Source organism: Triticum urartu, chromosome 1, assembly GCF_003073215.2.
Source record: "Triticum urartu cultivar G1812 chromosome 1, Tu2.1, whole genome shotgun sequence".
NCBI lineage: Eukaryota > Viridiplantae > Streptophyta > Magnoliopsida > Poales > Poaceae > Triticum > Triticum urartu.
The window spans coordinates 146,917,195-146,942,578 of record NC_053022.1 but is presented as its reverse complement, the minus strand read 5'-3'; positions in this window follow the sequence as shown (position 1 = coordinate 146,942,578).

Genomic DNA, 25,384 nt, shown 5'->3' with positions numbered 1-25,384 from the left:
CTTTGCCATGCCATGACTCATTAAACCGGACATGCATCATACTTGATTGTGCATCATGTCATGATTATGCTTGTTCGTTTACCATGTTGTTTGCTTCTCTCCGGTTACGCTTCTTCGTGTTAGTTCTAGTTACGTTGCGATTGTGAGGATTCGTTCGACTACGTCTGTTCGTCATCTTCATGGATTCGGTCTTCTTCCTAGCGGGATTTCAGACAAGATGACCATCACCTTGGATCTCACTACTATCTTTGCTATGCTAGTTGTCTCGATGCTATCGCTATGTCGTGCTACCCACCACTTGTTTATCAAGCCTCCAATATGCCATGAAATAGCCTCTAACTTTTTCCACCGTCCCAGCAAACCGTTGTCTGGCTATGTTACCGCCTTGCTCAGACCCTCTTATTGCATTGCTAGTTGCAGGTGGAGTTGCAGGTTGTTCCATGTTGGAACATGGATATCATGGGATATCACAATATATCTTCTTTAATTAAAGCACATATATACTTGGTAAAGGGTGGAAGGCTCGGCCTTTTGCCTGGTGTTTTGTTCCACTCTTGCTGCCCTAGTTTCCGTGATATCGGTGTTATGTTCCTTGATTTTTCATTCCTAACACGGTCGGGGTTTATGGGCCCCCCTTGATAGTTCGCTTTGAATAAAACTCTTCTAGCATGGCCGAACGTTGGTTTTACCATTTGCCTAATAACAACTAAAACTTGCATAGGGACCGGCTAGCAGCCGAGGTTTCTTAATCAACAACCCGGGTCAGTGCTCTTCATGAGTGTTGGTCCAAAAAAGAGCCACTTGCGGTGCCACCCCTTCACCAGGGGTTTTCGGTTGCCGTATGTAGTGTTCTTCTGATCGTGGCCTGAGACGAGATACGCGCGGCTACTATTAGGGTGTTGGCACATCAGGAACTCTTGCTGGTTTTCTTTTATCATTGTCGAAATATCTTGTGAACCAGGATGCCGAGCTTGATCGGGTTGTTCCGAGAGGAGGATTTTCCTCCATTGATCGTCAGAGCTTGTCGTGGACTAAGTTGGGATACCACTGCAGGGATTAAACTTTCGAGAGTCGTGCCCGCGGTTATGTGGCAGATGGGAATTTTTAATATCCAGTTGTAGAGAACTTGACACCAGATTTCAACTAAAATACAACAACCGCATGTGTAACCGTGACTGTCTCTTTTCGAGCAAGTTCGGGATCACTTCTTGATCATTACTAGATGCGACTGTTATGCGCAGTTTCTCTTCTAACTCTTGTACTCATAAGTTAGCAACCATACAATGCTTATTGCTTGCTGCAACCTCACCACTTATCCATTTCATACCCATTAAGCTTTGCTAGTCTTGATACCCATGGTAATGGTATTGCTGAGTCCTCATGGCTCACAACTTACTACAACAACAGTTGCAGGTACAGGTAATGCGATGACATGACGCGAGAGCGATGTTTGCTTGTTTTGGAGTTCTTCTGCTTTGGTCAAGGGATAGGTTCCGGGTCGGGAGCCTGGGATTAGCAGGGTGGATGTTGTTCTTCTTTTTCGTTTGGTTTCATCTGTAGTCAGATCCTGCTCTTCTGTATGATGATTGCTATGTATTGATGAACTGTTGTATTCATGTTGTAGCTTGTGGCGAGTGTAATCCTTTATCTTGTATGCTCATCTATTCGCTACATGGTATGTTGTAATGATATCCACCTTGCTATGCGCTCCACATGCGGTTGTGCCCCAATCATGAGTTCATCACGTGATTGGGATATAATCGCATCTTGGGTGCTACAAGTTGGCATGCGAGCCTTACCGACCTTAGGAGCCCCCTTGGTTGATCGACCCGCTGCCGTTGTTGAGTCTAGAAGAAAACTATTTGAGTCTAGTTATATATCGGAGAGTAGGAATTCTTTTTACTCCTTATCACCTTCGTCTCTCTGGTGAGGACTCGTGATGTAGGTGTTTTCACCACTATTCAATCCTTTTTCACTCAATTTTTTTAGGATCATGCGAGTACTGTGGAATCATTCCGATATCATTGTGACTGGGATTCTATCTTGGTGGGTCCTGACATTTAGGGGTTGTGGAAGTGTCCTGGGGAGTTGAGCTCCAAGGTATTTTTGTCACAGTGCTTATTGTTTCAACTCCGGAATACCGAAGGTCGCCGACATCGAAAACACTTCTATACTCTTTGTGGTCAGAGTAGTTTGACGCCACACAGTACTGAGGAGACCGATCAGATGTATTGCCATAGCTAGTATATAGGATGTTTCCGAAGGTCTGAGGTACACGATTTCTGAGGTTTTCTTGGTAATGTGTTGACTGATGGATACAGTTGGAGTGTAGGATTTGTTAGTTGTGTGAGATATTTGTGCCTCGCTGTATCCCCAACACCAGATTGCATAGCTAGAAAGTTTCGGGAGTTAATAGGTGGGAATTCAAGTAGTTTCCTAGGATATCCTTCCAACAAATGCATGAGGGGTTTGTTTGTTTCTGGCTTATTCTATGAGCCAAAGCCTTTGTTTTGTTTGGAGTTGTGGTATTTGAGTTGCTTCAGTGTCTAATGATGATTCCATACCTATCCTAAGAGGTGTTCTCATGTTTCTATGGGAGTGTTAATCCTTCTTGATCATCAAGGTTGTCATCCCAATTCTATTTCCAACTGGTGCGCTTCTCTTCGAGATGATCCCATCATTCTCCCCATTCGCAAGATCACTTCTCAGTTTTCACAACGTTGTTTGCTTCACCCGTCCCAAATTTTATTCTTCTTTTCCCACCACCCACCCTTTTTCCAAGGAGTCTGAAATCTCAATCAAGTATCCAATTTATTTATGTGAAGTCTCTTCATTATTTTCCTTCAATGTTCTTATCCGGTGATTCTCATGAAGATTCTAAGGAAGTTCATCATTCTTCATTATCATTTTCTTCCCTGGTGAATTCAATACAAGCTTTCAGTGTTGATCATATCCCTTTCGTCCTTTCATATGCTTTCTCATGCTGGTGCACCTCTAATTTATTCACTTCTCTCTATTCATAACCGGAGTGCTCCAAATATCTTAGAAGGATCGCGTTTCCATGCTCAATCCATTCACGTTATTTCGAGGTTCTTACCTCATCCAGACCATTTAAAATCAATCAGTGCAATCTCCCTTTCTAGCAATCATTTCAACGATGTTTCTTTTGAGTGGGCCCATAACCCATAGGTCTTTTCGAGGATCTTACCTGACTCTTCTAATTTTCCCAGATTTAATCTCAAATTCTTTTCAAAGTTTGACGTAAGAATGAATTTTCATCGATCAATTGCCTTCTCCGAGATCGCTTTCAAATTATTTTCATCCTTCGCTCATCCTTTTCTATTTTCATTCTTCCGAGGTGTCTCAATAATTTCGGTGGTGTTCCTTGTTGCCTTTCTAGGCATTTGAAGAACGAAGAAGAGTTGCTCTTCATCTTGGTCCGTTCTCTTGAAGATTCATGGTTCTAGCTTGATGCCATCTTCTCATAATTGTTTTCGATTGTGAGAATTCTTTTCCCCCATCCGATGCATTTCAGGAGTTGCTTTCCTTTCTCGATCATATGAAAGCCACCATTTCAGAAGATATATGCATTCTCAACATTCAACTCTCATTCCCCAATTCTACCGGTGCATCATTCAAATATCCTCCAATCAGTTCATGATCTCTTCGTTGTCTCATATTTGAATTCCCTCAAGCTTTGTTCGGTTACACCTCTTCCCACAGGGATTGGAGGGGATTTGGGTGGGATTTGACTTGTAGGAGATCTAATCCCCCCTCAATCCCTGCCAAACCTCTTCAATTCCCTGTGAACCTAAAGCAACCTCAATTATCTTCGTTCATTTCCTAAATTGTTCCCGATGATTTGTTCACTTTTCTTCAATTGTTTTCAATTCTTACGGTGGTTCTTTCAAGATCCCTCTTCCGTTGTTATCATATCTATCCATTTGTTCTTTCAAATCCTATGGGTGGTTCATTGAAGAATTTCCCCAAGTTTGCACTATATCTCTCCTTAATCCTTCTCAACAAGAATAAGTAGTATTCCCAATCCGTTGCTTGTAATTAATTTCCTTTGATGAAGGATAAATATACAATAAATCTTATTCTTGTTTCCTCGAGATGATTCAATTATTTTCTTTTGGAGTTCCTCATGATATCAATTCTCAGTTTCAAGTCGTTCATCTTTCTCTTCCCAAGTTCCAAGTTTTCTCGGTTATCTAGTCACGAAGCTCCATCTAAATCATTTCAAGGCTTCAGCTTGTGTTTTCAACTTCTCTTTCCTTTCATTTGATAATTCTTTTGTAACCGGTGTTCTCACGAAGGCTCAACATGGTGGTTCATCAAAGATTTCATTCGTTCTCAAAGTGTTCTTCAAGATTCTTATTGCAGGAGTTCAAGCATTCTTCATCTTGCATTCCAAAGTGCAATTCTTTCTGCCTTATCTTTTGAGATGGTGTTATATCATTATTGACAATTTCCATTGATGTTTCGCGATTCACATGTTGTCAACAATGAGGTATTTTCAATCCACCAATCACTTCGTTGGAGTTGTCTTGGTAAAGATTTCACCTAAAGCCTTCCCTAAGTAATGTTGCTATTGTGGTGCTTATCAATGATCCAGTTTTCTCCTTCTCAACTCGGTGAAGACGTTTTCATCTCTTCGTTGATTTCTAGCAAATCAATCGTTTCGTTAGTGGCAGAATCTCACCTCAGTTTTGATGTTTTTCCCAAGCCCACAACAACCTTATTCTTTTCGTTGTTGATTTTACAACAACTCCTTTCATCCCTTCTTGTAAGGATGCTTTTCCAATTCATTTGGTAGAAGTTGTCATTTTCTTCTCCGTTCTTTTCTTTCCAACGATCTAGCTTCCATTCTTTCATCCGGAGGCATTGTTATGTTACTCTCTTTGACCCTTCTTCTTGTTTTGTCAAGATCATGTTCTTTTCCTTGTTTATACATTTAAATGGTGTGGTGTCCTCTACTCAAGTTCTTGTCATCTTATTAAGTCCCTGTCCTCTCTACTGGAGCGTCGCCCAAATTGTCTTGTATACCTTGCTTCTCTTTTCAACTGGAGTGGTTTTAAATTCTTTTTTCACCCTTGAGCTCTTGATTCATGTGTTTGCAACCGACAAGGTGCTCATAATGTTCCTCGTTCCTCTTTTCTAACAGAGTGCTTTCAACTTTGTTCATCTCCTTTGTGTCATTTCTTCATCTTTGCAACCTTTCAAGGTTTGTGGTTTCAGTCGTTTGTCTAAGAAGCAACTTAGTTTTACCTCTTCTCGTCCTCTTCCGGTTGTCATCCCTAGATCTCGGGGCGAGATGTCTTGTAAGTGGAGGAGAGTTGTAACGACCCGAGATCGACGCTCCAGATGCCTTCCATGTACTCCGAGTTTCTTTGTGTAATTTGTTTGTTTGTTGCATTCATCATTGCATCATTTGCATTGCATCATGTCATCATGTAACCCTTTTTAAAACACAACTATATAAATTGCATAGATCGTTGATCTATTGGAATCGAGAGGATTCACCTGGTGATTTCTCTTTATAACATATCCTCCCAATATTTTAGGGAGCTAATAAATATTCCACTATTTTGGAATGACCCTTAAACACACTGGCAAAATAATTCCGTGCCTTTTCTGCTTCAAGTTTGTTCTCTAAACCTTGCGAATATTGTTTATCCATTTATTGATGCTCCTCCAAAAATCTCAACATTTTTGGCCACACCAAAAAACCTAGTCCTAATTCAAACCCATTTGAATGATATTCAAATAAGTTTGAATTTAAATCTTGCATTCGTGCCAACTTCTATTTTCTCAGACTAAGCATATTTTTGTGAGTCCGGGAAAATAATCTCCATGCCCAAATTCTCTGTCCACCCATTTCTGTTCTCCCCTCTTCTTTCTTTCCATTTCTGTATTTCGAAGAGATTTAAAGGAGGAAGAAAGAGGGAGAGCAGCCCAGCCAAGAACTCAAGCCAGCCCATCTGCACCTAAGGTCCAGCCGCTGCCAGGTTAACCCTAGCAAACCCTCTGCCTGATCCCCTCTATACCCTTCATCCCTCCTAGCGCCGCCAGAGAGCCCCACGCTCGATCCCCATCTCTCTCGCTCGCTATCCCTAACCCCGGTTCCATCCTCTCGATCCCCCTCCTGAGCGCTGCCTGAAGGAAATATGCCCTAGAGGCAATAATAAAGTTATTACTTATTTCCTTATATCATGATAAATGTTTATTATTCATGCTATAATTGTATTAACCGGAAACATAATACATGTGTGAATACATAGACAAACAGAGTGTCACTAGTATGCCTCTACTTGACTAGCTCGTTGATCAAAGATGCTTATGTTTCCTAACCATAGACATGAGTTGTCATTTGACTAACGGGATCACATCATTAGGGGAATGATGTGATTGACTTGACCCATTCCGTTAGCATAGCACTTGATCGTTTAGTTTGTTGCTATTGCTTTCTTCATGACTTATACATGTTCCTATGGCTATGAGATTATGCAACTCCCGTTTACCAGAGGAACACTTTGTGTGCTACCAAACATCACAACGTAACTGGGTGATTATAAAGGTGCTCTACAGGTGTCTCCGAAGTACTTGTTGGGTTGGCGTATTTCGAGATTAGGATTTGTCACTCCGATTGTTGGAGAGGTATCTCTAGGCCCTCTCGGTAATGCACATCACTTAAGCCTTGCAAGCATTGCAACTAATGAGTTAGTTATAGGATGATGCATTACCGAACGAGTAAAGAGACTTTCCGGTAACGAGATTGAACTAGCTATTGAGATACCGACAATCAAATCTCGGGCAAGTAACATACCGATGACAAAGGGAACAACGTATGTTGTTATGCGGTCTGACCGATAAAGATCTTCGTAGAATATGTGGGAGCCAATATGAGCATCCAGGTTCCGCTATTGGTTATTGACCGGAGACGTGTCTCGGTCATGTCTACATTGTTCTCGAACCCGTAGGGTCCGCACGCTTAAGGTTTCGATGACAGTTATATTCTGAGTTTATGAGTTTTGATGTACCGAAGGATTTCGGAGTCCCGGATGAGATCGGGGACATGACGAGGAGTCTCGAAATGGTCGAGACATAAAGATCGATATATTGGACGACTATATTCGGACATTGGAAAGGTTCCGAGTGATTCTGGTATGTTTCGGAGTACCGGAGAGTTACGGGAATTCGTCGGGGAGTATATGGGCCTTATTGGGCCATACAGGAATACAGGAGAGAGGCCAAAAGGAAGAAGGCGCGCGCCCCCCTCTGGTCCGAATTGGACAAGGGGTGCAGCCCACTTTTCCTTGTTCCTCTCCCCCTCTTTCCTTCTCTCCTACTCCAACAAGGGAAGGAGGAGTCCTACTCCTGGTGGGAGTAGGACTCCCCCCTTGGCGCGCCCTCCTCATAGGCCGGCCGCCTCCCTCCCTTGCTACTTTATATACGGGGGCAGGGGGGCACCCCATAGACACAACAATTGATCATTGATCTCTTAGCCGTGTGCGGTGCCCCCCTCCACCATAATCCTCGATAATATTGTAGGGGTGCTTAGGCGAAGCCCTCCAACGGTAGAACATCAAGATCGTCACCACGCCATCGTGCTGACGGTACTCTTCCCCGACATTCTGCTGGATCGGAGTCCGGGGATCGTCATCGAGCTGAATGTGTGCTAGAACTCGGAGGTGCCATAGTTTCGGTGCTTGATCGGTCGGGCCGTGAAGACGTATGACTACATCAACCGCGTTGTGCTAACGCTTCCGCTTTCGGTCTACGAGGGTACGTGGACAACACTCTCCCCTCTTGTTGCTATGGATCACCATGATCTTGCGTGTGCGTAGGAATTTTTTTGAAATTACTACGTTCCCCAACAGTGGCATCTGAGCCTAGGTTTTATGCGTTGATGTTGTGCACGAGTAGAACACAAGTGAGTTGTGGGCGATATAAGTCATACTGCTTACCAGCATGTCACACTTTGGTTCGTCGGTATTGTTGGATGAAGCGGCCCGGACCGACATTACGCATACGCTTACGCGAGACTGGTTCTACCGACGTGCTTTGCACACAGGTGGCTGGCGGGTGTCAGTTTATCCAACTTTAGTTGAACCGAGTGTGGCTACACCTAGTCCTTGCGAAGGTTAAAAGAGAACCAACTTGAAAAACTATCGTTGTGGTTTTGATGCGTAGGTAAGAACGGTTCTTGCTCAGTCCGTAGCAGCCACGTAAAACTTGCAACAACAAAGTAGAGGACGTCTAACTTGTTTTTGCAGGGCATGTTGTGATGTGATATGGTCAAGACATGATGCTAAATTTTATTGTATAAGATGATCATGTTTTGTAACCAAGTTATCGGCAACTGGCAGGAGCCATATGGTTGTCGCTTTATTGTATGCAATGCAATTGCACTGTAATGCTTTACTTTATCACTAAGCGGTAGCGATAGTCGTGGAAGCATAAGATTGACGAGATGACAATGATGCTACGATGGTGATCAAGGTGTCGCGCCGGTGACAATGGTGATCATGACGGTGCTTCGGAGATGGAGATCACAAGCACAAGATGATGATGGCCATATCATATCACTTATATTGATTGCATGTGATGTTTATCTTTTATGCATCTTATCTTGCTTTGTTTCACGGTAGCATTATAAGATGATCTCTCACTAAATTTCAAGATAAAAGTGTTCTCCCTGAGTATGCACCGTTCCCAAAGTTCGTTGTGCCCAGACACCACATGATGATCGGGTGTGATAAGCTCTACATCCATCTACAATGGGTGCAAGCCAGTTTTGCACACGTAGAATACTCATGTTAAACTTGACGAACCTAGCATATGCAGATATGGCCTCGGAACACTGAGACCAAAAGGTCGAGTGTGAATCATATAGTAGATATGATCAACATAATGATGTTCGCCATTGAAAGCTATTCCATTTCACGTGATGATCGGTTATGGTTTAGTTGATTTGGATCACGTGATCACTTAGATGATTAGAGGGATGTCTATCTAAGTGGGAGTTCTTAAGTAATATGATTAATTGAACTTTAATTTATCATGAACTTAGTCCTAGTAGTATTAGCATATCTATGTTGTAGATCAATAGCTCGTGATGTTGCTCCCCATTTAATTTTTATATGTTCCTAGAGAAAACTAAGTTGAAAAATGTTAGTAGCAATGATGCGGATTGGATCCGTGATCTGAGGATTATCCTCATTGCTGCATAGAAGAATTATGTCCTTGATGCACCGCTAGGTGACAGACCTATTGCAGGAGCAGATGCAGATGCAGACGTTCTGAATGTTTGACTAGCTCAATATGATGACTACTTGATAGTTTAGTGCACCATGCTTAATGGCTTAGAATCAGGACTTCAAAGACGTTTTTAACGTCATGGAACATATGAGATGTTCCAGGAGTTGAAGTTAATATTTCAAGCAAATACCCGCGTTGAGAGATATGAAGTCTCCAACAAGTTCTATAGCTAAAAGATGGAGGAGAATAGCTCAAGGAGTGAGCATGTGCTCAGATTGTCTGGGTACTACAATCGCTTGAATCAAGTGGGAGTTAATCTTCCAGATAAAATAGTGATTGACAGAATTCTCTAGTCACCATCACCAAGTTAGTAGAACTTCGTGATGAACTATAATATGCAAGGGATAACGGAAATGATTCCCAAGCTCTTCGCGATGCTTAAATCAACAAAGGTAGAAATCAAGAAAAGAATCAAGTGTTGATGGTAAACAAAACCACAAGTTTCAAGTAAAGGGACAAAGGGAAGAAAGGGGAACTTCAAGAAGAACGGCAAGCAAGTTTCTGCTCAAGTGAAAAACCCAAGTCTGGACCGAAGCCTGAAACTGAGTGCTTCTACTGCAAAGGGACTGGTCATTGGAAGCGGAACTGCCCCAAGTATTTGGCGGATAAGAAGGATGGAAAAGTGAACAAAGGTATATTTGATATACATATTATTGATGTGTATTTTACTAGTGTTCATAGAAACCCCTCGGTATTTGATACTTGTTCAGTTGCTAAGACTAGTAACTCGAAACGGGAGTTGCAGAATGAACAGAGACTAGTTAAGGGTGAAGTGACGATGTGTGTTGGAAGTGGTTCCAAGATTGATATGATCATCATCGCACACTCCCTATACTTTCGGGATTAGTGTTGAACCTAAATACGTGTAATTTGGTGTTTGCGTTGAGCATGAATATGATTTGATCATGTTTATTGCAATACGGTTATTCATTTAAGTAAGAGAATAAATTGTTGTTCTGTTTACATGAATAAAACCTTACACGGTTACACACCCAATGAAAATGGTTCGTTGGATCTCGATCGTAGTGATACACATATTCATAATATTGAAACCAAAAGATGCAAAGTTAATAATGATAGTGCAACTTATTTGTGGGACTGCCGTTTAGGTCATATTGGTGTAAAGCGCATGAAGAAAATCCATGCTGATGGGCTTTTGGAATCACTTGATTATGAATGAGTTGATGCTTGCGAACCATTCCTCATGGGCAAGATGACTAAGACTCTGTTCTCCGGAACAATGGAGCGAGCAACAGATTTGTTGGAAATCATACATACTGATGTATGTGGTCCGATAAATATTGAGGCTCGCGGCAGGTATCATTATTTTCTGATCTTCACAGATGATTTGAGCATATATGAGTATATCTACTTGATGAAACACAAGTCTGAAATATTTGAAAAGTTCGAAGAATTTCAGAGTGAAGTGGAGAATCATCGTAACAAAAATAAAAGTTTCTACGATATGATCGCGGAAGTAAAATATTTGAGTTACGAGTTTGGCCTTCAGTTAAAACAATGTGAAATAGTTTCACTACTCACGCCACCTGGAACACCACAGTGTAATGGTGTGTCTGAATGTCGTAACCGTACTTTATTAGATATGGTGCGATCTGTGACGTCTCTTACTGATTTACCGCTATCGTTTTGGGGTTATGCATTTGAGACAGCTACATTCATGTTAAATAGGGCACCATCTAAATCCGTTGAGACGACACCGTATGAACTATGGTTTGGCAAGAAACCTAAGCTGTCGTTTCTTAAAGTTTGAGGTTGCATTGCTTATGTGAAAAAGTTTCAACCTGATAAGCTCAAACCCAAATCGGAGAAGTGCATCTTCATAGGATACCCAAAAGAAAATGTTGGGTACACCTTCTATCACAGATCCGAAGGCAAGATATTCATTGCTGAGAATGGATCCTTTCTAGAGAAGGAGTTTCTCTCAAAAGAAGTGAGTGGGAGGAAAGTAGAACTTGATGAGGTAACTGTACCTGCTCCCTTATTGGAAAGTAGTTCATCATAGAAATCTGTTCCTGTGACTACTACACCAATTAGTGAGGAAGCTAATGATGATGATCGTGTAACTTCAGATCAAGTTACTACCGAAACCTCGTAGGTAAACCAGAGTGAGATTCGCACCATAGTGGTATGGTAATCCTGTTCTAGAGGTCATGTTACTTGACCATGACGAGCCTACGAACTATGAGGAAGCGATGATGAGCCCAGATTCCGCGAAATGGCTTGAGGCCATGAAATCTGAGATGAGATCCATGTATGAGAACAAAGTATGGACTTTGATTTACTTGCCCAATGATCGGTGAGCCATTGAGATTAAATGGATCTTCAAGAGGAAGACGGACGCTGATATTAGTGTTACTATCTACAAAGCTAGAATTGTCGCAAAAAGGTTTTTGACAAGTTCAAGGTGTTGACTACGATGAGAGTTTCTCACTCGTATCTATGCTTAAGTCTGTCTGAATCATGTTAGCAATTGACGCATTTTATGAAATCTGTCAAATGGATAAACAAAATTGCATTCCTTAATGGATTTATTAAAGAAAAGTTGTATATGATGCAACCAGAAGGTTTTTTCAATCCTAAAGTTACTAACAAAATATGCAAACTCCAGCGATCCATCTATGGACTGGTGCAAGCATCTCAGAGTTGGAATATACGCTTTGATAAGTTGATCAAAGCATATAGTTTTATACAGACTTGCGGTGAAGCCTGTATTTACAAGAAAGTGAGTGGGAGCTCTAGAACATTTCTGATAAGTATATGTGGATGACATATTGTTGATCGGAGATAATGTAGAATTATTCTAAAAAGCATAAAGGAATGTTTGAAAGGAGTTTTTCAAAGAAAGACCTCGGTGAAGCTGCTTACATATTGAGCATCAAGATCTATAGAGATAGATCAAGACACTTGATAAGTTTTTCAATGAGTACATACCTTGACAAGATTTTGAAGTAGTTCAAAATGGAACAGTCAAAGAAGGAGTTCTTGCCTGTGTTACAAGGTGTAAAGTTGAGTAAGACTCAAAACCTGACCACGGCAGAAGATAGAGAGAAAATGAAAGTCATTTCCTATGCCTCACCCATAGGTTCTATAAAGTATGCCATGCTGTGTACTAGACCTATTGTATGCCCTGCCCCGAGTTTGGCAAGGGAGTACAATAGATATCTAGGAGTAGATCACTTGACAGCGGTCAAAATTATCCTTAGTGGAATAAGGATATGTTCCTCGTTTATGGAGGTGACAAAAAGGTTCGTCGCAAAGGGTTACGTCGATGCAAATTTTGACACTAATCCAGATGACTCTAAATCTCAATCTCGATACATATTAAAAGTGGGAGCAATTAGCTAGAGTAGCTCCGTGCAGAGCATTGTTGACATAGAAATTTGCAAAATACTTACGGATCTGAATGTGGCAGACCCGTTGACTAAACTTCTCTCACAAGCAAAACATGATCACACCTTAGTACTCTTTGGGTGTTAATCACATAGCGATGTGAACTAGATTATTGACTCTAGTAAACCCTTTGGGTGTTGGTCACATGTCGATGTGAACTATGGGTGTTAATCACATGGTTATGTGAACTGTTGGTATTAAATCACATGGCGATGTGAGCTAGATTATTGACTCTAGTCCAAGTGGGAGACTGAAGGAAATATGCCCTAGAGTTAATAATAAAGTTATTATTTATTTCCTTATATCATGATAAATGTTTATTATTCATGCTAGAATTGTATTAACCTGAAACATAATACATGTGTGAATACATAGACAAACAGAGTGTCACTAGTATGCCTCTACTTGACTAGCTCGTTGATCAAAGATGGTTATGTTTCCTAACCATAGACATGAGTTGTCATTTGATTAACGGGATGACATCATTAGGGGAATGATGTGGTTGACTTGACCCATTCCGTTAGCATAGCACTTGATCGTTTAGTTTGTTGCTATTGCTTTCTTCATGACTTATACATGTTCCTATGACTATGAGAATATGCAACTCCCGTTTACCGGGGGAACACATTGTGTGCTACCAAACGTCATAACGTAACTGGGTGATTATAAAGGTGCTGTACAGCTGTCTCCGAAGGTACTTGTTGGGTTGGCGTATTTCGAGATTAGGATTTGTCACTCCGTTTGTCGGAGAGGTATCTCTGGGCCCTCTCGGTAATGCACATCACTTAAGCCTTGCAAGCATTGCAACTAATGAGCTAGTTGCAGAATGATGTATTACCGAACAAGTAAAGAGACTTTCCGGTAACGAGATTTAACTAGGTATTGAGATACCGACTATCGAATCTTGGGCAAGTAACATACCGATGACAGAGGGAACAACGTATGTTGTTATGCGGTCTGACCGATAAAGATCTTCGTAGAATATGTGGGAGCCAATATGAGCATCCAGGTTCCGCTATTGGTTTTTGTCCGGAGATGTGTCTCGGTCATGTATACATTGTTCTTGAACCTGTAGGGTCCGCACGCTTAAGGTTTCGATGACAGTTATATTATGAGTTTATCAGTTTTGATGTATTGAAGGAGTTCGGAGTCCCGGATGAGATCGTGGACATGACGAGGAGTCTCGAAATGGTCGAGTCGTAAATATCGATATATTGGACAACTATATTCAGACATCGGAAAGGTTCCGAGTGATTCTCGTATGTTTCGGAGTACCAGAGAGTTACGGGAATTCACCGGGGAGTATATGGGCCTTATTGGGCCATACAGGAATAGAGGGGAGAGGCCAAAAGGAAGAAGGCGCGTGCCCCCCTCTGGTCCGAATTAGACAAGGGGTGCAACCCACTTTTCCTTGTTCCTCTCCCCCTCTTTCCTTCTCTCCTACTCCAACAAGGGAAGGAGTCCTACTCCCGGTGGGAGTAGGACTCCCCCCTTGGCGCACCCTCCTCATAGGCCGGCCGCCTCCCTCCCTTGCTCCTTTATATATGGGGGCTGGGGGCACCCCATAGACACAACAATTGATCATTGATCTCTTAGCCATGTGCGGTGCCCCCCTCCACCCTAATCCTCGATAATATTGTAGCGGTGCTTAGGCGAAGCCCTGCGACGGTAGAACATCAAGATCGTCACCACGCCATCGTGCTGACGGAACTCTTCCCCGAAATTCTGCTGGATCGGAGTCCGGGGATCGTCATCGAGCTGAACGTGTGCTAGAACTCGGAGGTGCCGTAGTTTCGGTGCTTGATCGGTCGGGCCGTGAAGACGTACGACTACATCAACCGCGTTGTGCTAACCCTTCCGCTTTCGGTCTAAGAGGGTACGTGGAGAACACTCTCCCCTCTCGTTGCTATGCATCACCATGATCCTGCGTGTGCGTAGGAATTTTTTTGAAATTACTACGTTCCCCAACAGTGGCATCCGAGCCCAATGCCTCCTGGGGAGATGCCCGATCCCCTCTACAAGGCCGAGGTCGACCGCAACCACAAGCCCACCTCCTGCACGAGACCTGGGGCGCTGCTTCTCTACTCCGATCCGTCGTCCCTCGACTCCTCGCCCGCGAGCTCGTCTGAACCGCACGACCACTTTTTCCCCTGTTACTACAAGCACCTTGTTCGCAAACCCCGCTTCTCTCTTAATTGCCACGGTTCCGAGCTCTCAGATCCACCCATGGTCACGGCCCCTCTGCTCGCGAGCCACACATTTGTTGCCTCCTCACGGGGTCTCCTCTACCCCGCCGCTCCCCACCATGCCATCCTGCCTTGTCCGTGTCCATCACCATGCTCATGTTCATGTGGCTATGATAGCCGCATCCCGGCAACGCTTTCGTGATCGAGACCACCGCTGCACCTATACACCACAACGTTGCTCGCTGCACACTAAGTACCCTGGACTGCCAAATTTGTCTACCGCCGTCAAGTGAATGACTACCATCACTCCAAGACCCGAACAACTACGACGACAAGAACATCTACAGAATGTGTACGACTGCACCATGGCCCGCCAAGGCCGGCTACAACCCATGTACCACTACTATCGCCAAGTAGCACGACATCGACGACCCTTCAAGTTCGACTACAGTTCCCCTGTACAACTGTCGTCGCCCCGACGACGTTGGATTCGTTAAGTACCTCTCTGAAACGAACGTGTACCACTACTTCCACTACTGTTGCGAGAACATCTACATCCCTCAACGAACTTGATCCGTTTCAAAAATGCATGCTTCGAAGGCATAACCCTGAGATGACGCTCGTGAGCGAATGCATGTGTGTTGTATGAGATGCTCGTGTGTGCACTGTGTCCGAGTTGTCATTGCATGTTCCTCCTCGTTTGCCATGCGGTTGACTCGCGGAAACCCAGTAACCAGGATCACCCCACCATCGTTTGCATGTTCCGTACATCCACACTTTCTTTTGCACCGACATCTTGACGAATTGTTGGATCATCGGAATGTTGCCGTGGCACCATTTCCGTTGTAATTTCCATGGCACCCCTTTCATTCCGCCATGGTGACCAAATGCTTCATAACATGCTCATGTCAACATTTTCATAAAATTGCATAAAACTTGCATATGTCATTCGCATCATGATAACAACATTAAAAAATGTTTAAAATTGTTGCTTGCATCAAATTGCTAAATGACATGTGGGGATTTACCGGAACTGTTGTTTGTTGTTTCTGACCTCATTTAAACTTGCCTAGATAGGTCGTTCATGTATGTTCACCCTCTTGCCATGTTAACCAACATTTAATATTGATGAGTAGCTAAACGGGAGCGAACTAAATAATTGAATGCGGGGTTTTGTCGATATGCAGCTTGTTGCATATTGAGCTCCACTTAATTTGTAGCATTGTTTGTTGCACTTTGCCATGCCATGACTCGTTAAACCGGACATGCATCATACTTGAATGCGCATGATGCCATGATTATGCTTGTTAGTTTACCATGTGGTTTGCTTCTTTCTAGTTATGGTTCCTCGGGATAGTTCCGGTTACGTTGTGATTGTAAGGATTCAGTCGACTATGTCTGTTCATCTTCTTCATGGATTCAGTCTTCTTCCTAGCAAAATTTCAAGCAAGATGACCGTCACCTTGGATCTCACTACTATCTTTGCTATGCTAATTGTCTTGATGCTATCGCTATGTCGTGCTACCCACCACTTTTTTATCAAGCCTCCAATATGCCATGAAATAGCCTCTAACTTTTTGCACCATCCCAGCAAACCGTTGTTTGGCTATGTTACCTCTTTGCTCAGACCCTCTTATAGCGTTACTAGTTGTAGGTGAAGTTGCAGGTTATTCCATGTTGGAACATGGATATCATGGATATCATTGGATATCACAATATCCCATATTTAATTAATGCACATATATACTTGGTAAAGGGTGGAAGGCTCGGCCTTTTTCCGGGTGTTTCGTTCCATTCTTGCCGCCCTAATTTCTGTCATATCAGTGTTATGTTCCTTGATTTTGCGTTCCTAACACGATCAGGGTTTATGGGCCCCCCTTGTCAGTTCTCTTTGAATAAAACTCTTCTAGCAAGGCCCAACATTGGTTTTACCATTTGCCTAATACTCCCTCCGTTCCTTTATGTAAGGTGTATTATTTTTGGCACGATGACCAAGGCATAGAATTATAGACATGTTAGGACGAAATTACCCTTGTCAAATTTATTAGTTAGTGGCAAGTTAATCAGTTAGTCCAGGAAAGTATGAGATACATACAATCGACAGAGAGATACCTTCCTTCTTTTTCTACAAGGAGAGATATAGACAATCACAAGAGAGATACTTTCGCTTTTTATGGAGGGAAAACAAGCGAATTATGAGAAATTAGAAGAAATGAACCTTACATTCTGAAATTTTATCAAAAAACAGATACACCTTATATAAATGAACGTAGGGAGTAACAATTAAAACTTGAATAGGGACCGGCTAGTACTCGAGGTATCTTAATCAACAACCCGAGATAGTGCTCCTCATGAGTGTTAGTCCAAAACAGAGACACTTGCAGTGCCACCCCATCACCAGGGGTTTTCGGTTGTCGTATGTAGTGTTCATCCGATCGTGGCCCGAGACGAGATACATGCGGCTAGGGGTGTCGGCACATCAGGAGGTCTTGCTAGTTTTCTTTTACCATTGTCGAAATGTCTTGTGAACCAGGATGCCGAGCTTGATTGGGTTGTTCTGGAAGGAGGGTTTTCCTTTGTTGATCTTGAGAGCTTGTCGTGGACTAAGTTGGGACACCCCTACAGGTTTAAACTTTTGAGAGATGTGCCCGCGGTTATGTGGCAGATGGAAATTTTTAATATCCGGTTATTGAGAACTTGACCCCAGATCTGAACTAAAATACAACAACCGCGTGTGTAACTATGACTGTCTCTTTTCGAGCAAGTTCAGGAAGAGAACTCGGTGGGGTTATGTTTGACTCATAAGTAGATCAGGATCACTTCTCGATCATTACTAGATGCGACCGTTATGCGTAGTTACTCTTTTTACTCTTGTACTCGTAAGTTAGTCACTATACAATACTTAGTGCTTGCTGCAACCTCACCACTTATCCATTTCATACCCATTAAGCTTTGCTAGTCTTGATACACATGGTAATGGGATTGCTTAGTCCTCGTGGCCCACAATTTATTACAACAATAGTTGCAGGTACAGGTAATGCGATGACATGACGTGAGAGCGATGTTTGCTTGTTTTGGAGTTCTTGTGCTTCGGTCAAGGGATAGGTTCCGGGTCGGGAGCGCGGGATTAGCAGGGTGGATGTTGTTCTTATTTTTCTTTTAATTTTATCCGTAGTCGGATCATGCTCTTCTGTATGATGATTGCTATGTATTGATGAACTGTTGTATTCATCTTGTAGCTTGTGGCGAGAGTAAGCCTTTATCTTGTATTCTCATCTATTCAGTACATGGTATGTTGTAATGATATCCACCTTGTTATGCGCTCGAAATGCGGTTGTGCCCCAATCATGAGTTCATCACGTGATTGGGATAGAATCGCATCTTGGGCGCTACAAGTTGGTATCAGAGCCATACCGACCTTAGGAGCCCCTTTGATTGATCGAACCGTTGCCGTTGTTGAGTCTAGAAGAAAACTATTCGGGTCTAGTTATATATCAGAGAGTAGGAATTCTTTTTACTCCTTATCCCCTTCGTCTCTCTGGTGAGGACTCATGATGTAGGTGTTTTCTCCACTATTCTATCTTTTTTCACTCAATTTTTTTAGGATCACGCGGGTATTGTGGAATCATTCCGATATCATTGTGACGGGGATTATGTCTTGGTGCCTCCTGACATTTAGGGGTTGTGGCAGTGTCCCGGGGAGTTGAGCTCCAACATGTTTTCATCACAGTTATTATTGTTTCAGTTCTGGATTACGGAGGTCACCGACATCGAAAACGCTTCTATACTCTTTGTGGTGAGAGTAGTTTGACGCCACCCAGTACTGGGGAGAGCGATCAGATGTATTGCCACAACTAGTATATTGGATGTTTCCGAAGGTCTGAGGTACGCAATTTTTGAGGTTTTCTTGGTCATGTGTTGAGGGATGGATACAGTTGGAGTGTAGGATTTGTTAGTTGTGTGAGATATTTGTGTCTCCCTGTATCACCAACACCAGACTGCATAACCAGAATTTTCGGGAGTTAATAGGTGGGAATTCAAGTAGTTTCCAAGGATATCCTTCCAACAAATGCATGAGGGGTTTATTTGTTTCCGGCTTGTTCTGTGAGCCAAATCCTCTGTTTTGTATTGAGTTGTGGTATTCGAGTTCCTTCAGTGTCCAATGATGAGTCCGTACATATCCTAAACGGTGTTCTCATCTTTCTATGGGAGTGCAAATCCTTCTTGTTCATCAAGATTGTCATCCCAATTCTATTTCCAATCGGTGCGCTTCTCTTTGAGATGATCCCAGCATTCTCCCTATTCGCAAGATCACTTTTCAGTTTTCACAACGGTGTTTGCTTCACCCGTTCCAAATTTGTCTTCTTCTATTCCCATGACCGACCCTTTTTCTTCAAGGAGTCTGAAATCTCAATCAAGTCTCCAATTTATTAATGTGAAGTCTCTTCATTCTTTTCCTTCAATGTTCTTATCCGGTGATTCTCTTGAAGATGCTAAGGAAGTTCGTCATTCTTTGTTATCATTTTCTTCCTAGGTGGATTCAATGTAAGCTTTCGGTGTTGATCATATCCCTTTTGTCCTTTCATGTGCTTTCTCATGCCGGTGCACCTCTTATTTATTCACCTCTCTCTATTCATATCCGGAGTGCTCAAAATATCTCACAAGATTCATGTTTCCATGCTCAATCCATTCAAGTTATTTTGAGGTTCTTACCTCATCCAGGCCATTTAAATCTATCAGTGCAATCTCCCTTTCTAGCAATCATTTCAATGTTATTTCTTTTTAGTGGGCCCATAACCCACAGGTCTTTTCCTAGGATCTTACCTGACTCTTCTAATTTTTCCGGATTTAATCTCAAATTCTATTCAAAGTTTGACAGAAGAATGAATTTTCATCAGTCAATTGCCTTCTCCGAGATCGCTTTCAAATTAATTTCATCCTTGGCTCAACCTTTTCTATTTTCATTCTTTCGAGGTGTCTCAATAATTTTGGTGGTGTTCCTCGTTGCCTTTCTCGGCATTTGAAGAACGAAGAAGAGTTGCTCTTAATCTTGGTCCATTCTCTTGAAGATTCATGGTTTTAGCTTGATGCCATCCTCTCATAATTATTTTCGATTGTGAGAATTCTTTTCACCCATCCGACACATTTCAAGAGTTGCTTTCCTTTCTCGATCATTCGAAGGCCATAATTTTAGAAGATTTATGCATTCTCAACTTTTAGCTCTCATTACCCAATTCTACTGGTGCATCGCTCAAATATTCTCCAATCAGTTCATGATCTCTTCGTTCTCTCATATCTGAATTCCCTCAAGTATCTTCATTTGTTTCCTAAATTCTTCCTGGTGATTTTCTCACTTTTCTTCAATTTTTTTCAATTCTTACGGTCGTTCTTTCAAGATCCCTCTTCTGTTGTTATCATATCTATCCATTTTTTCTTTCAAATCCTACGGGTGGTTCATTGAAGTTTTTTCCCAAGTTTGCGCTATATCTCTCCTTAATCCTTCTCAACAGAATAAGCAGTATGCCAAATCCGTTGCTTGTCATCAATTTCAGTCGATGAAGGATAAACATACAGTAAATCTTATTCTTGTTTCCTCGAGGGGATTTAATTCTTTTCTTTCAGAGTTCGTGATGATATCAATTCTCAGTTTCAAGTCGTTCATCTTTCTCTTCCGGAGTTCCAAGTTTTCTTGGTTATCTAGTCACAAAGCTCCATCTAAATCATTGCAAGGCTTGATCTTGTGTTTCCAACTTATATTTCCTTTCGTTTGATGATTCTTTTGTTATCGGTGTTCTCATGAAAGCTCAACATGGTGGTTCATCAAAGATTTCATTCGTTCTCGAAGTGTTCTTTGTTGTAGGAGTTCAAGCATTCTTCATCTTGCATTCCAAAGTGCAATTCTTTCTTGCTTATCTTTTGAGATGGTGTTTTATCATTCTTGACAATTTCCATTCATGTTTCGCGATTCACATGTTGTCAAGAATGAGGTATTTTAAATCCATCAATCACTTCATTGGAGTTGTCATGGTAAAGATTTCACCTAAAGCCTTCCCTATAGAATGTTGCTATTGTGGTGCTTATCAATGATCCAATTTCTCATTCTCAACTCAGTGAAGAAGTTTTCATCTCTTCGTTGATTTCAAGAAATCAATCGTTTCATTAGTGGAAGAATCTTACCTCAGTTTTGATGTTTTTCCTAAGCCCATAATAAGCTTATTCTTTTCGTTATTGATTTTACAACAACTCATTTCAACCCTTCTTCATAAGGATGCTTTTCCAATTCATTTGGTAGAAGTTGTCATTTTCTTCTCCGTCCTTTTCTTTCCAACGATCTAGCTTCCATTCTTTCGTCTGGAGGCATTGTGATGTTACTCTCTTCAACCCATCTTCTAATTTTGTCAAGACCTTGTTCTTTTCCTTGTTTATACATTTAAATGGTGCGGTGTCCTCTACTCAAGTTCTTGTCATCTTATTATGTCCCTGTCTTCTCTACTGGAGTGTCGCCCAAATTCTCTAGTATACCTCGCTTCTCTTTTCAATTGGAGTGGTTTTAAATTCTTTCGTGACCCTTGAGCTCTTGATTCATGTGTTTGCAACCGACAACGTTCTCATAATGTTTATTATTCCTCTTTTCTAATGGACTGCTTTCAACTTTGTTCATCTCCTTCATGTCATTTCTTCAGCTTTGCAACGTTTCAAGGTTCATGGTTTCACTCGTTTGTCTAAGAAGCAAGTTAGTTTTACCTCTTCTCTTCCTCTTCCGGTTGTCATCCCTAGATCTCGGGGCGAGATCTCTTGTAAGTGGAGGAGAGTTGTAATGACATGAGACCGACGCTACAGATGCCTTCCACGTACTCCGAGTTTCATTGTGTGATTTATTTGTTTGTTGCATTCATCATTGCATCATTTTCATTGCATCATGTCATCATGCAACCCTTTTTAAAACCCAACTAAATAAATTGCATAGATCGTTGATCTATTGAAATCGAGGGAATTCACATGGTGATTTCTCTTTATAACATATCCTCCCAATATTTTTAGGGAGCTAATAAATATTCCACAATTTCGGAATCACCCTTAAACACACTTGCAAAATAATTCCTTGCCTTTTTTGCTCCAAGTTTGGTCTCCAAACCATGCCGATAATTGTTTCTCCTTTTAATGAGGCTCCTCCAAAAATCTCAGCATTTTTAGCCACACCAAAAACCTAGTGCTAATTCAAACCCATTAGAATCATATTCAAATGAGTTTGAATTTAAATCTTGCATTCGTGCCAACTTCTATTTTCTTAGACCAAGCACATTTTTGTGAGTCCGGGAAAATAATCCCCATGCCCAAATTCTTTGTACACCCAGTTCTTTTCTCTCCTCTTCTTTCTTTGCTTTTCCGTATTTGGAAGAGATTTAAAGGAGGGAGAAACAGGGAGAGCAGCCCAGCCAAGAACTCAGGCCAGCCCATCTGCACCTAAGGCTCAGCCGCTACCCGGTTGACCCTAGCGAACCCTCTGCCCGATCCCCTCTATCCCCTTCGTCCCTCCTAGAGTCGCCAGAGAGCCCCACGCTCGATCCCCTCTCTCTCGCGCGCTATGCCTAACCCTCGCTCCATCCTCTCGATCCCCCTCATGAGCGCTGCCACCTGCACCCAATGCCTCTAGGCGAGATGATTGATCCCCTCAACAAGGTTGAGGTTGAGGTCGACCGCGACCGTGACCACGACCCCACCTCCTGCGCAAGACCCGGGGCGCTGCTACTCTGCTCCACTCTGTCGTCCCTCTACTCCTCGACCGCGATCTTGTCTGACCCACACGACCACCTTTTTTCCCTAGTACTACGAGAACCTTGTCCGCAAACCCCGCTGCTCTCGTCATCGCCACGGTTCGGAGCTCTCAGATCCACCCATGGTCACGGCCCCTCTTCTCGCGAGCTGCACATTTGTTGCCTCCTCGCGGGGTCTCCTCTACCCCGCCGCTCCCCACCATGCCGTCCTGCCTTGTCCATGTCCATCACCATGCTCAAGTTCATGTGGCTATGATAGCCGCATCCCGGCAATGCTTTCGTGATCGAGACAACCGCTGCACCTATACACCACAACGTTGCTCGCTACACACCAAGTACCCTAGACCACCAAATTCGTCTATCGCCGTCAAGTCAATGACTACCATCACTCCAAGACCCGAACAGATACGACGACATGAACATCTATAGAACGTGTATGACTACACGATGGCCTGCCAACGCCGGCTACAACCTATGTGCCACTACTATCGCCAAGTACCATGACATCGTCGAACCTTCAAGTTCGACTACGGTTCCCATGTACCACTACTGTGGCCCCAAAGACGTTGGATTCAACAAGTACCTGTCCGAAATGAACGTATACCACTACTTCCACTACCTTTGCGAGAACGTCTACTTCCCTCAACAAACTTGATCCGTTTGGAAAATGCATGCTTCGAAGGTATAACCCCGAGACGACGCCCGTGAGCAAATGCATGTGTGTTGTATGAGATGCTCGTGTGCACTATGTCCGAGTTGTCATTGCATGTTCATCCTCATTTGCCATGCCATCGACTCGTGGAAACCCGGTAACCGGGAACACCCCACCATCATTTGCATTTTTCGTACATCCACACTTTCTTTTGCACCGACATCTCGACGAGTTGTCGGATCCTCAGAATGTTGCCGTGGCACCATTTTCGTTGTAGTTGCCGTGGGATCCGTTTCGTTCCACCATGGTGACCAAATGCTTCATAACATGCTCAGGTCAACATTTTCATAAAATTGCATAAAACTTGCATATGTCATCCGCATCATTCTTGTGAGGATTCGCTCGACTACATCCATTCGTCTTCTTCATGGATTCGGTCTACTTCCTAGAGGGATTTCAGGCAAGATGACCGTCACCTTGGATCTCAGTACTATCTTGGCTATGCTAGTTATCTCGATGCTATCGCTATGTCGCGCTACCTACCACTTATTTATCAAGCCTCCCAATATGCCATGAAACCGCCTCTAACTTTTTCCATCGTCCCAACAAAACGTTGTTTGGCTATGTTACCACTTTTCTCAAACCCTCTTATAGCATTGCTAGTTGCAGGTGTAGTTGTAGGTTGTTCCATGTTGGAACATGGATATCATGGGATATCACAATATCTCTTATTTAATTAATGCACATATATACTTGGTTAGTGGTGGAAGGCTCGCCCTTTTGCCTGGTGATTTGTTCCACTCTTGCCGCCCTAGTTTCCGTCATATCGGTGTTATGTTCCTTGATTTTGCGTTCCTAACACGGTCGGGGTTTATGGGCCCCCCTTGACAGTTCGCTTTGAATAAGACTCTTCTAGCAAGACCCATTGGTTTTACCATTTTCCTAATAACAACTAAAACTTGCATAGGGACCAGATAGCACCCGAGGTTTCTTAATCAACAACCCGGGCTAGTGCTCCTCATGAGTGTTGGTCCAAAATAGAGCCACTTGCGGTGCCACCCCTTCACCAGGGGTTTTCGGTTGCCTTACATAGTGTTCATCTGATCGTGGCCTGAGACGAGATACGCGCGGCTACTATCAGGGTGTTGGCACATCGGGAGGTCTTGCTGGTTTTCTTTTACCACTGTCATAATGTCTTCTGAACCGGGATGCCAAGCTTGATCGGGTTGTTCCGGGAGGAGGATTTTCCTCCGTTGATCGTGAGAGCTTGTCATGGGCTATGTTGCCATACCCCTACAGGATTTAAACTTTCGAGAGCCGTGCCCGCGGTTATGTGGCAGGTGGGAATTTTTAATATCCGGTTGTAGAGAACTTGACACTAGATCCAAAGTAAAATACACCAACCATGTGTGTAACCGTGACTGTCTCTTTTCGAGCAAGTTCGGGAAGAGAACACGGTGGGGTTATGTTTGACTCATAAGTAGTTCAGGATCACTTCTTGGTCATTACTAGATGCGACTGCTATGCTTAGTTTCTCTTCTTAGTCTTGTACTTGAAGTTAGCCACCATACAATGCTTAGTGCTTGCTGCAACCTCACCACTTATCCATTTCATACCCATTAAGCTTTGCTAGTCTTGATACCCATGGTAATGGGATTGCTAAGTCCTCATGGCTCATAGTTTACTACAACAACAATTGCAGGTACAGGTAATGCGATGACGTGATGTGAGAGCGATGTTTGCTTGTTTTGGAGTTCTTCTACTTTGGTCAAGGGATAGGTTCCAGGTCGGGTGCCTGGGATTAGCAGGGTGGATGTCGTTATTTTTTTATTTTATCCATAATCGGATCCTGCTCTTCTGTATGATGATTGCTATGTATTGATGAACTATTGTATTCATCTTGTAGCTTGTGGCGAGTGCAAGCCTTTATCTTGTATTTTCATCTATTCAGTACATGGTATGTTGTAATGATATCGACCTTGCTATGCACTTGAAATGCGGTTGTGACCCAATCATGAGTTCATCACATGTTTGCG